General features: G+C 33.2%; 1 protein-coding gene and 1 long non-coding RNA gene across 4 annotated transcripts in view; both read right to left on the bottom strand.

The window, feature by feature from the left end:
* The window catches only part of LOC102676606 (ras-related protein Rab-37), a 116,910-nt gene that overhangs the window by 9,107 nt on the left and 94,849 nt on the right, over window positions 1-12,954 (bottom strand). The window lies entirely within an intron of this gene.
* Window positions 263-12,954, bottom strand: part of LOC116185863 — a 26,244-nt gene continuing 13,552 nt past the window's right edge. The window contains exon 2 of the long non-coding RNA XR_004150765.1: window positions 263-336. This is a non-coding gene — a long non-coding RNA (uncharacterized LOC116185863). The remainder of the gene's footprint in view (window positions 337-12,954) is intronic.

The following is a 12,954-nucleotide window of genomic DNA, read 5'->3' on the forward strand; positions in this document are numbered from 1 at the left end:
CCTTCTTCGCTTCCCGCGGATCACCGCCACCTCCTTTCCTTCGCTATCGAGGTCAGTCAACCCGGGACCAGAGGCGGAGAGGGACGGAGTTTCACCTCGCGCCTCTTCTCTCTTGCCTTCCGCTTCGCCCGCTCGTTCGCCGCGGCCGATCAACGGACGCCGAGTGAAAGTCCTCTCGGCGAGAACCGCGACCGATTGGATCGAGAGTTGGATCGATGCTCTTTCTCTTTCTCTCTTTCTCTCTCACTCTTTTTTCTCTCTTTTTCTCAATCGTGGCGCCGCGATTGATGCACGGCTCGAGCTTGGTGTATCGAGCGCGTGGCTCTTAGGGGGCACCTGGATTAGAGGAGTCTTGATGAGTACTGCGTCGATTTTCTTCTTTTTCTTTTTTCTTTATTTTTTTTCTTTTTTTTTTTAAGGAGAAAGAGGAGGAGATTTTAGGACGAGTTCGATGCGATTTAATGGAGGATGACTATCGGATCAAAGCGTGGAATGATTTATGGTATTTGCGTTCTCGAAGACGTTTAAATGTTTGTCACAATTTCTTGCATCTATTTGTTTAGGAATTTGTATTAGGAACAGGTAGAGAAGAGAATGAAGCCTATTATGGGAATTGGCCCGTGTTCAGCTTACTATTAATCCTCGACGTTTGTATTTACCGTGGAACATATGTACACATGAAGACCCTTCGCGTGCAGGGGCGCAAAAACATCCCCGTTTGTTGTTCGAATTGTATTGTAAACATACGTATAACTTTGACAATTAAACGGTCCATTGCAATTTTCCAATCCATTAAACGAAATTTCTTCCATTATTTCACATTGAATGATCAAAAACTTGTGATCGCGCAAGAACCAATAAACAAATGGAAATCGTTGGAATCGAACGTCGTTGAAAGCCCGTTCATTCGTAAATGAAATTCAACCAGAATGTTACACGCTCTTCGCACGCGTGAAAAATTGTAACTTTTTCGAAAGATTCGGCATCGAACATTTTCCTTTTGTCGACGAGTGGAGAAAGAAAGATGGAACGATTCCATCGAAACGAATGGAATGGACACGTAATTCGCAACGATCTGAAAGCATTGCAATTGCTTGGCTTGTTACGAGACGGATTGTATAATCGGGTCGACACCTATGTTGATTTAACGCGAGCGTCACGAGTCCGCTTACGCAAACACGACGAGTGTTTTAATTAATCCACGAAACATCCACGTATCGTTTAACGATTCCATCCTAATATTTGGATGAGCAAATTCGACTTTTGGACGTTTCGGCTAATTGGTCCAGTCGCGTGGATAATGAACGCAAATATGGTCGGTGGAGGTAGTCGATTGCGGTTTGAATTAGATTTCCACGATATCTGTCTGATATTTTGTCTGACTGCCACGATTTATACGATAGATTTTGCTATTGATTAACAGAAAATGTTCGAATTTGAAAATTAACTGCGTTGGATATTTCGATTCAAAATTTACTCGATCTCTCCGCCTTATTGTGAAAATTTCACAAAGAGTTCTTTGTCTGATTAAAAATATTGGCAAATATTTATTATATCATCTGTCACTCCGAAACGAAGAAATCTATACAATTGTATAATAAAATCGAATGAATTGTCAATTAAAAATTTTCACAGCTCCAACTCTAAAAAAAAAGAATCGAAACTTCAACTTAAAACTCTTTTAATTTTGTCGATCTTCCATTCTTCTTTCCAATCCTTCCCCCTCATCGAAACATATAATATTAATTATCAATCAATAATAATCACTTGTACAAAATCGATTAAATTTTCAATTAAAAATTTTCACAGCTCCAACTCTAAAATTCTAAAAAATTCTAAAAAAGAATCGAAACTTCAAATTCTTTCCAAAATATCGATTTTTCATTATCCTTTCCAATCCCTCCTTCATCGAAATCTAACACAAATATAGTATTAATTATCAATCAACGATCCAAAACAAAGCGCAAGAGTTTTGAGCATAATCACCTGTACGAAATCGAATAAATTTCCAATTAAAAATTTTCACAGCTCCAACTCGAAAAAAATTCTAAAAACGCGTTCCTTTTAATTTAACCTCCAACTTGGAATTTTTTCCATGGTCTTCATTTTCTCGCCTCCCCTCTTCTCCACCCCTTTCCCGCCGCGGGACAGACGGAAAAAATAAAATATAATTCTCGTTTAACGAGGGTACCGCTCGTTAAATGAATCAAGCATGCCGCAAAAGGCGCGCGTTCGTTAGCCGATCGCAAAAATCGACGTTCTTTACGCAGTGGCGAATCAAAGCCGGGCAATTACCAACATGTCATGACGCAATTATCGTGTCAAGGCTCGCGGCACGCGCTAAACGAGATGTCTTGCGCAGCAGCTCGAAAACCAGCCACCAGGTGTATTGTTTCGAATATGTTTTGCGATATTGCATAATTGAAGCCGCGAATTAAGTCGGGTGAACGCCTCCGCCGAGCCATTATTCTGCCAACTATTTCTGCTGTATTGTAGTTGGAATTTTGAGATTATTATAATACGTGACGAAATTCAGTGAGTAAGGGGTGGATCTATTTCTTCGAAATTTATTTTTCGCAACGAACGATCGTCCGAGGAAAATTCGTAGCTTCGTCATTTACTCATTTCGTGAGTAAGTAAATGAGTGTTAAATATAGAAAGACGAAAAACAACTGTTAATGTAAGTTTTTTTTATTAAGGATAGAAAATAAGAGACTTATATCTTAATCCCCAAACAGGTTGGGCGAGCATTTCTACTAGAGATCCTTTGTATTCTCCTCAATATTTCCGTTATTTTTGTATCGTATAATAGTAAAATAATAATGGAAGAATATAGAGAAAATATAGAGAAACGTATCGGAAAAAGAAAAAGAGAAAAAAAAAAAAGAAAGAAACAAAGTGAGAAAAATGAAAATCGAGGAAGGTGATTCGAGAGGGATCGGATTAGCGAGTTAGAAGCGGAATCCGGGGCTATTTCGTTACAAAAACCGAATCGTGACGCGGATACAAGGCTGGCTGGTCCAGCCTACCGCTTTGGGCCCACCCACGCCGTACCTGGCGTCAAAAAAACCCTCGAGGTTACGAGGGAACGGGGCCCTCTTGCCGGCGGGCTCTACCCGACTGGTGGCGCCCTTCCCTATTTCTTAGTGGGCTCGAAAGTAAGTTTCGAACATTTCACAGCTCCACGTTTCACATATATTCAATACACTCTATTTAAATTTCTCATTGATAAAAGTTTTTTTATATTTTATTTCGATTCAGTGGATATATGTTTATTTCGTTAGAAATAAATCTATATTCGGTCAAATTTTTAATTCATCAAGATTTCAATTTAATTATCAATTTAATTGCGATTTCTTTTTTTAAAATCGAGGTGCAGGCTTGTCTAATCGTGGTGAAAACGTGCTCTGAATAGCCATTATCGATCATTCATTAATTCTAAGATCTCCATTAGAATTGATTACGCATTTGATTAAACTTTCGCTATCGATAAAGAATAATCAAGACTTGAATGTACAAGCAAGTATTGAACAGAAATTCTATAAAAATTGAATAATGAATGGTTAAATTAATCTTCTCTGAAGATTATAAATCGATATATTTCGATTCATCGATATTTTCAATTCCGTATCCTCACGAGTCAAATTTTAATCGTTCCACGTTCTCCGCATCGAAATATCTGTAAAATTAATTCTTATAATTTTTTCAATCTTCGCCTTTAAACTCAAAATTTACCAAACTCGCATAAATCGCACATTTTTCACGATATAATCTCTCCATTCCGTTCGTTTTCACGCGGAAACACGAATCTCGAAGGAAAGAGACACGCTTTCTCTCCTCCTACAATGGATCATTCCGTTTCCACACTTTCTCGAACAAGAACGATCAACCGTTTTAATGGAATATAAAGCGAAGAAATAGCGTATTTCCATAGATAATAAGACTAGTTTCCCCAGGAATTCTGCCCATTGTGCAACCGCCCTCGACTTCACGCGCTCGAATATTATCTTCCACATGGATGACTCTTTGTTTGCCCTTAACCCAAGAAGAGAATTCTTCTTTTCACTGTTTTAACCTCTCTCGTTTCTCGAGATGGCTTCATTCCTCTCATCCTATCTTCTGATGTTGTTGCACAGATATTCCTTCTTAAAATATCTCGATGAATGATACAAAAAGTCTCATATATCGTGTCTCAATTAACACGTTTAAGTGTTGTTTTAAATTATTTTTTATCTTTTAAACAAAGAATCGTTTTTATTGAAATTATATTCCAATTTTACTTTGTCGTACTCCTGTTGTTCACTAATTTTGGACAGTATTAATAAAGTTTAATGAATAAGATATTCATAAGAAATTTTGAATTTACTAAAAATTTTATAATTTAATAAAATCAGAAGAAAGAAGTTACTAAATAAATTTAATTCATCAAGCTTAATGAATAAGAAATTCATAAGAAATTCTTCGTTTCGAATTTACCTAAAAATTTGAATAATAAATTTGAATAATATTCTATGGGGAATATGAATAATATTCCCCATAGAATACTGCTACAGAAATGGAATAAAGATTGTACTATAAATTACTAAATTTATCTTACAAAAAAAAAAAAGAAAATTTAATAAATCAAAAGAACAAATTTCTAAATAAATTTAAGTCATCAAGCTAAGAAATTCATAAGAAATTCTTCGTTTCGAATTTACCTAAAAATTTGATACGAATAATATTCCCCATAGACTACTACTATACATAAATAAAATTGATTCTTAAATTATTAAATTTATCTTGCAAAAAAAAAGTTTAATAAAATTAAAAGAAAGAACAAGTTTCTAAATAAATTTAATTCACCAAGGGACGACGAAGATAGCCACGGTCAATAATGGCGCGTCCGATTTCCATCGCGAATTCGACGAACGGATTAATTGGTGGCCGGTCGCATATCCGTAAGGATTCACCGCGAGCTTTTCATTGAAACATCGCGATATCTCTGTTCGCAGGATGTTGTAAGCGTCCGATGCATCCGACACGACGCATTAATTAATTACGCGTCCCCGAATTAACGATCAATCGAAGCTACGGCGCTCGATCAATAATTAATCCCGCGTACAGGTAGGCGTGCTGGTATTCGAGGTATACTCGTCGATGGGCGCCGTAATAATAGGCAATCGGGAACGAGGGACACCCTGGAATGGCATTGCTATCCGTGTTATTCGAAAGAGATGTAAATATTATGTGTTTCATATTGTGTATATGTACGGTATTGAAATGTCAATTTATCATTCGATAGTGTCGTATGTATATATATATTTTCACGTGACAATTGAACAAATTTATAAGTAAGTCAGTTATTTATATTTTCCACGCGACTTTTGAATTATGGAAAAATTTAAGAAAAAAGTGGAATTTATCAAAAATATTTTCAACGTATTAAAAGTAACGATGATTAACGATAAATGAAATTTTCTCGAATGTAAATGGAAAGGATATCTTGAAACGATCTATGTTTCTTGATTCTATGTAAGAGAAAAAAAAAAAATAAGTGTGTGGAACAGGAAGTCTTTACGTAATTGAGAGACAGAAACCTCTTGCGTAGACGAGAGAAGAACTCGATTCAATCGATTTTAATTGAAATAACACCATTATTTCGACTATATATATATATATATAGAAACGATATTATTAAAGATCATTAGAAATGATCGTTCAAAATTTCACTCCAAAGGAAGTTTCGTTCAAAAGGAAACGAATGACATTAAATCTTTCATTCCACTTTTTCGAATCGTTATCTTACTCCATCTATTTTGATCTTCTTTTTTATTTTGAACTCGTACCACGCGAGATTGTTAAAGAAAACGAGCAGAGATAAAGGATACGGATGATGAAAAGCCACAAAGCGAGCAGCTCAGAACGAGAAATAAAAATTGCACGAGTTCTTCAAAGAAGAAGCCATAAATTCAAGTATGAACAGAAGGATTTCCCCTCTTCTTCTTTTTTTTACCCTCCGCCCTTCTTCTTACTTGTAGTCGATCACTCGAAGCGTGACCACAATCGAAACGTGCCCCAGAAAAATGATGGCTGGAACAAAGAGATACAACGCGAGAAACTTGGAAGAAAACGTTTGAAAAACGAAGATCGACGAAGAGAAATAATGTTCGCAATGTGAAGAGGTAACCTTATTGTCGCAAAAGGAACTTCCGCTCTTGTTACCCTCTTTGATTCCGAAATATTATTCGGCTTCGTCGTGCTTCCCGGCTAACGAGGTTAATAAAGCCTCTGGCACAGTTTCCGAATGCCTCCTCGATTTTGTTTTTCGAAACGTCGAACAACGTAGCCGAGCCGAATATCGCGAAATTTTCGTTAAAATAATATCTTCGATAATTGGGTGGAATAATAATCCAGAGAATTATTCAGATCAAGTTTCGGGCAAATATTTTCTTCTCTGGACTTCGATCCAGTGCGTTCGTTCTTGGAAATTGATTCTTGGAATTAATAATTTTCGAACTTTTCGTTCTTCTATATGTTCCGATACTTTTGATCGATTTTTCATTTATATATTTTTCTCAGCTTTGAAATTTAAAAGTTAGTAGCGAAAGTTAATTATAATGTGACAAAAGTCAAGATCTCCGTTCTACAATTTTTTTTAACTGTTTATTTTAAAATAGTACCACCACCGTGTAATTTTATTCCTGAATAATCCAATATCCTCTAATCAAACTAACGAATGTTTTATTATGTTTAAGCAAATGGATAATATCATCTCACAAACACAAACAAAACTTTCCCTGTACAAAGATTCTGAATTCAGCTGTGAACTGCTTAAACTTTTCCCACGATTGATTCAATACTCCATAACGTTTCCAGCAATCTTTAGAATCTTATTCTCCATTCTTCATAATCAAAGAAATATCTTAGCTTCGTTCCAATTTATTATTAAAAAAAAAAAAAAGAAAGAAACGTGAATATCAATTCGTTGGATCATGTCCTTCTAAAATATTCCTCCTTCAAAAATGTAATTATATATTCATCTTTATTGCACGAGATAATACGTGTGCTCGAGCTGCAGCCATTACGAAAATTATTCGCGCCGTTTTAAAATTCTATTGGTCATTACGACGCGCGTGGTGAAAACCTTCTATCTGGTGCGTTTCTCTTGAATAATTTGAAAGGGGGAAGGGATCAATGTCTGGTAAGATCAGCGAAGAGGCGTTGACTGACAGTTCTCGATCTGTTCACTAATTAACATGGTAATTAACGTGGTGATTGCCAACTGACCGCGGACCGACCTATTTCCGGGATTGTGTGTAACCATTCCCTTTCCTACTCCGTAATGAGTTTTGAATTTTAGAGTCGCATCGTATCCGGTGTACAACATGTGAGAAGTGTGCATTAAAACGAGCAATATACAGTTACTATTGCATCGACACTGCTGTCATAAAATTTAAAATTCTCTTGGAGCGTATATTAGTGAATTCTATTGAAGGATAATTATAATATTTATCTGCAACGATTTGATAAGCTAACTATTGTATGATGTGATGGAAAAAATTATTGAACGATTTTTTTTTCTCTTTTTATTAATATCGTGTAAATTGAATAATTCAAGTTGAACGTTCGTATTAATTATTCAATAATTATTTCTATTTCTAAATTTTTTTAGGATCAAATGTTTTGATTTCGATCCATTGTATTATACTCGTGTGATGTTAATTATTTGCAAATTAAAATGAAAATTAAATAACATAGTAAAACATAGTAGAATTAGATATTAAAAAGAGAAGTTCATACTCAGCGTAACTATGACTCTACACGTTTACTCTTTTCATTATCTGGACGAGATCCCCAGAAATTGAGGTTCGATCGAAACCAGACTCGGGTAAACTGTTTAAACTCATCACCGTATGAACCTCGAGGAGAAATAAATATATAACGAATATGCACTATAAATGTGAATTTTAATTGCATAATATACTTTGTTCAATATAAAAATTCCAAACGAGGTTCTCAAAGATTCGAACCTACGACCATCGCGTAGTGGGAACTTGAACAAAGTCTGCCACGTTAACCATTACGCTAACGCAGCTACGAAATTAATTTTTCTTTGTGTTTATATAAAGCAAAGATTGAATAAGAAAATAATTTTTATCGTATATTTTTATAGTAATTTTGCAAATTTGATTGTTTACTTGTAATATAATTTAGTTGTATTTGATAATAAGAGATAGAGAATGGAGAATAAGTAGCTTAGTTACTTCGTGCTCTATTAGATGGCACTGCAAGGTACTTAAGGAGGAAAATTCTGCTATACGCATAGTGTTACTTTGTGATCTATGAAAATGTCATAATTACATTTAAATATTGGGAATTATATTAGAATAATTATTATATAATATTTTTACAACGTAATGCGTCATTCTCGTTATTAAAATATATAACTAAAAAAACATTCTTTGTATTTAAAAATAATACAAATGTATAATTAAAAAACCAGAAAAAAAGAAAATGATTGTAAGATTAAATAAATTTAATTTAAATTGAATGATACGATTCTAATAAATTACAATAACGGAACAGAAAATATTAATATTTCGCATCGTGGGAAGATTCGGTATGAATGATTGATAGTCGTTGTAAAAATAATAAGTACTTTACTCTGATTATTTCTTTTTTTATCGATATTTATGACGAAATGAATTTTTCATTTTCTCTTCGTATTCTGTCCGAACAGAAAGGCAGCGAAATTAATGAAAGAAAACATTGTCCTCGCTTCTCTCTGGTTCTACCGCCATCTTTTTTTCTTTATGCTCCTTTTCCATTGCGTATTGTGCATTGGGAACGGTGTTTGATTAAATTTTCTCCGGCTAGCGTGCGTGTTTCCATTGTACGCCGGCACATCGTTCAATTCGTTCTCCAGAGGCTCTTTTATGTCTTCCTGTATAGACACATTTATCCAAACTCTTTTAAACGGGAGAAAGCGTGCGACGAGAAATCAAGAACGATTAATTTTTTCCCAAGTAAACAGTACACTTTTAATAATTGTCGTTATTTTTAAAACATTTTGATTACTCTTTAATTCGAAAAGAATTCGAATTTTCTAAAAAAAGATTCTATAATTTTGAAAGAAATTAAGGAGAAATATAAATTAATGAACAAACTATTCGTTTATAATGATAACAAAACGATCAAATAAGATTTAAAAATTATAGATACGATTGTGTATTAAAGACTTAACAGATTATTTTTAAGATATTTTATTAATCTTATAGAGAGATTTCAACGATTACGTTATAATAAGTGATTAAAAAGAGAGAAGGAAAAAAATGAAAGTTATAACAAGGTATGGTTGAAACGAATCGAATTGAAAAGAGAAGTGCAAAAGTAGGTGGTCGTAGAAAAAGGGGAAAAAATAGGAGGATCGTTGGATGAATATTAATCGAGGAATAAATATGGCCGACACAGAGAATTCGCAGTGACACACTGTTCCCTGCTTTTGCACGATAAAATACATGCCGATTCTAGTGACAAATTCGTGATTGTCTCGTGTCTACGTGACGTAAATAATTCCTCCATATTGTTGCTTCGTCGTCGTGCCGTTCAACCGGAAGTGACTCTCTCATGAATCTCAAAAATTCATTTATATCATATATATGTCGAATTTTTGATCGAGCTCCGTCGGATATATATTTTAGAATTTTATTTAAAATATTTTTTGAATATTTTACACGTGGATAATATATATATTATTAGTTAATTTCTAATTTTAAATCATTAATATTTTTTTTATAAATTCATTTATTAAATTATCGTTTAAAAATCAAAAATTCTCACGATAAAATTCGGTTTCTAGAACTGAGAAAATATTTTAACAAAAGTTGAAATATTAATACGATTTCAATGATTAAACGTAGAATAATTTTATGCTTTTAATTATCAGAATTCGGCTCAATGATTTTGATCAAATTGAATCTAGAGATGTATTAATTCACACACTCATCTTTCAATTATTTCATCAAACAATTCATCAACTTTTCGATGTCTATGACATTTCATGATTAGTCCAATTCATAAATATATAAATGTTCTCCATATAAAATCAACGTTATTCTCTTTGTTTGACGAATATGCCTCCACTCTTTCGAAATGATAAAATCGCATTTACAAAATCATAAAATTCAATTTGTTATTGCTATTTTTCAGATATTACTCGTACACCTTTCTTCTTTCAGCCATTTTTACGGTGCAAATATGTTTTATATGTCTCTTTATATTTCAATCGTTTCGTTCATTCATCATGATATGAATATTTCATATATCGGGATCAATTTATTCGAAAATTCATTTGCAAAGAGTTGAATTGTTCTTAATCGTTTCGTATCGAAGCGATCTTTACTTTAACTCGTTCCTCCCTCGTTTCAATAATATCAATTCTATGCAAATTTCCCGCCCGATTCAACCTTAATCGAGAATGTTATTATCCTTTATCAAAGTCGATATTTCCTTCCTGCGTCAAATGATACTCGTTTTATCAATATTAAATGTTTACAACCGTGGAATATAATAATTGACCCGTTTGAATGGATATCGTCAACATGTTCTCTGTAAACGCGTCGTTGCTTTTCCGATCTTCTCTTTAAATAATACGTGACGATAATAACGTGGAAACTTTGTAATAAATTCGACGTATCTTTGTAATTTGTAATTGTTTGACGTCGAAATGTAAATATTCGATCGTCGAAAAGAGGAAAGAAATGTAAAATCATTTTCTACTGGAAACGCAGATGAAATGAATTCCTATCATCGAGAATTGTTTTTCAAATTTTTCAGTTTCGATATAATAATTTTATCCTTGTGTGCTTTGTTTCGTTTTGAATTATTAAAATATTTAATGATATAAAAATTTGAGGATTTCGGCGGAGTTATAACTAAGAATTTTAATTAAATTTTAAATTTTTATTATTATTATTATTTTTTTATGGTTTTAACGAAAACATAGTGTTTTTCCACCGTGCATTTTATTTTTCACTTTGAAGTTTTCTATTCTGTGATATGAAATTGAAAGGTTGATCGTTCGCCGTGTTTGTTTCCATGGAAAATGGAAGCTAAGCGGTTCCATTCTGCAGGACTCGAATGAAATGTCGACATGACTTGGATCGCATCGATCGCGGGTAAACAGTTGAATTTTTCGATAAAATCGGGGGGAATGTATTTAAAAAATATGGAAATTCTCTTTTATAGTTCATGAAATTTTTGTTATTCCTAAGTAGGAAATTTTTTCATTCGATCTATACTATTTGACAAAGAATGAAGTTTTTAAAGAATAAATTTTACAATTATTACAAAAGTTTGATAAAATGATCTATTTGATTGAATAAATTTAGAAATATATATGTGGATGTGTGTGTGTGTGTGAAATGAATTTACGCGCTTTTATTTTTATTTTATAATTCAAAATTGTTTTAAAACTCAAATTCAGATTTATGCGTAACATAAATTTTCACGTTCGTCCGCTCATTCGAACAACATCAACATCAGGGAGAGATGCAAATCGGAATAAAAAATTATTCTTCAGTATATAAATGTAATTAAACTATTACACTCGAATAGAAGAAAATTCCTATTTATCTTCCCTCCTGTTAAATGAAACATTAAACAACAAATTATTTTTTCCAATACAAAAATGAACTTCTTTATCTCAAAATATTTAAATTGTTATGCACATTTAAAACGAAACTTTATGAATATTCACGCGAAATTATTGCAAAATGTATATTCCACGGGAAGAATTTTATAATTTACGAACCATAACAAAATTATCGTTAACCAAAGCTATTAAAATCACGTTTTAATTTTATACGAATAAAAAAAAAAAAAAAGAAAAAATAAAAAAAGGAAACAATCCTTCATCGCATGCAAATGAAATTACCAATCATTTAGATTTCTCGTCGATTTCCACCTTCAAGTGCAATCATTCCGCAGAATATTCAATTTCGATTACGATAATATTCCCATCTTATTTTTATCTTAATTGTTTTTGAGAATATTCTTCTCATGTGCGTTGAGAATGATTATTATATATTTTATTATATTATATATATTTTATATTTATTATATATTTTCGTGAAATTTCCGTTCTCACAATTTGCGAAAAAATATTGATTAATTATATTGTCTCAATTTTTCAAAAATTTTTGAAATATATTAGTATCTCAAATATATAGTATCCTAATATATCCTCTCAAATATATTAGTATCCTAAAGTTGATACGTCTGAAAATTACCTACTCGCAAGAAAATCATTATCGAATAATCAACATGCACTTGAAATAATCTCAAAAACAACTCTCGAAAGTATCTTCTATCCACGAGTGGGAAATAATTTTAAACTTTGTTAAAAATTTCTTACATGAACACACGCCCTCATCAAACATTAAATAAATAGATAAATAAATATCTTTAATTAGAAATTCAAACGATCGAAAATCAATGAGAGAAACTTGTATATGTATATATATATCCCAATTAAGTCACTACGAATACCACCTCGAGATATTGAATCGGCGAATCGAACGACATAATCGTCGCTATAAATCATTATTAAATACGTCCATTAGGTTGGTTTCGATCGCCACGTTTGGAGTCGGTCCGCGAGGACTGGTTCGATACTTTTTTGCGATTCCGCCTCTCCTCGCGCTCGTTTCACCCGATTCGTTTTCTGCTCTTTAACTTGTCGAGATTATCTCTTACCGTGGAACAGTAGCGGTTCGCGGCATATATATTTTCGACGATAACGTGGCCGTTTGCCGGTCAATATCGAGCGATTAAATTCCGCGAATTCCTCGTTTTAATCGGTCGCTCGACGCGCGAGATCGCGCGACCGTAAAAATGCTCGAAGAGGCGAATGGAGCGCTTTTTATCGCTTTGCTGAATACTTGAATTTTTTTTTTTTTTTTTTTTTTTTTT

Source organism: Apis dorsata, unplaced genomic scaffold (genome assembly GCF_000469605.1).
Source record: "Apis dorsata unplaced genomic scaffold, Apis dorsata 1.3 scaffold_309, whole genome shotgun sequence".
In the NCBI taxonomy this organism is placed as follows: Eukaryota; Metazoa; Arthropoda; class Insecta; order Hymenoptera; family Apidae; genus Apis; species Apis dorsata.